Source organism: Tupaia chinensis, unplaced genomic scaffold (genome assembly GCF_000334495.1).
Source record: "Tupaia chinensis unplaced genomic scaffold, TupChi_1.0 Scaffold000046_3, whole genome shotgun sequence".
Classification (NCBI taxonomy): Eukaryota; Metazoa; Chordata; class Mammalia; order Scandentia; family Tupaiidae; genus Tupaia; species Tupaia belangeri.
Window position 1 is genome coordinate 5,779,012 of NW_006159504.1, and position 917 is coordinate 5,779,928.

The 917-nt window shown below is 52.1% G+C and overlaps 1 pseudogene; it reads left to right on the top strand.

Moving 5' to 3' along the window:
- LOC102477494 (ribosomal RNA processing protein 36 homolog pseudogene) overlaps positions 1 to 629 on the top strand; it is a 1,146-nt pseudogene extending 517 nt beyond the window's left edge.
- Positions 630 to 917: the final 288 nt, after the last annotated feature.

Consider the following 917-nt stretch of genomic DNA (forward strand, 5'->3'; position numbering starts at 1 on the left):
GTCGACTATGTGGGAGTCTAGCGACATAGCCATTACACTAACTGCTGGTCCCAAAACGTATCAATTCTTGAATGACATCTGAGTCAAAGAGAAAGAGCTTGTGAAAAGTACTGTCCAGGGGAGAAGCATGAGAAATTGCAGCAGTTGCTTCAGCGAATGGAGCAGCAAGAGGAGGCAGAGCAGGAACGGAAGCGGCAGCAGGAGCTACGCCTGACCCTGAGGCAGGAGCGGAGGGCTCAGGCCCAGCAGGGCCACCGGCCATACTTCCTGAAGAAATCTGAGCAGCGCCAGCTGAGCCAGCTGACGTTGGCTGAGAGGTTCGAGAAGCTGAAATGCAGTAAGAAGCTAGAGAGCTTCTTGAGTCGAAAGAGGCGCCGGAATGCAGGCAAGGGCAGGAGGCATCTCCCTTTGAGTAAAGAGTAATCAAGAACCGTCCTCTGCCACAGCCCAGGACACGTGAACCTGTGGGCACAGTCTTCGGTTTGGCCCATTTTCCTGGTTCTTTCTCGTTCAAGGGCAGGGATCAGAGCTGCCTTGAACTAGGCTAGTCCAGAGATGACTAGAGGGCTCTCGGACCACCTGTCGGCCTGGGCGAGAAGAGCTTCTGCTGCCATGCCACACTGCCTCTGCTTGGATCTGTTTCATCACGTCCTCCCGTTTTTGCCTTCAGTCACTGACTCTGGAACAGAAGAGAAGGGACCAGTGAAGGCCATGGCATCTGTTCATGACTCCTAGGTTGGGGCTTTATTGTAGGAGCTACTTCATAAACATTCTTGTTACTTAAAAGAAAAAAGTAAACTACACCTGACATGAGTGTGCATTTCCAAAATCTGAGAGGAGAATGGATAAAGAGGGACTGCGGTGTGGCTGTCCCCCTGGGGTGTGCGTTCTCGCTTTCCTTCTTTCTCTCTGTCTCT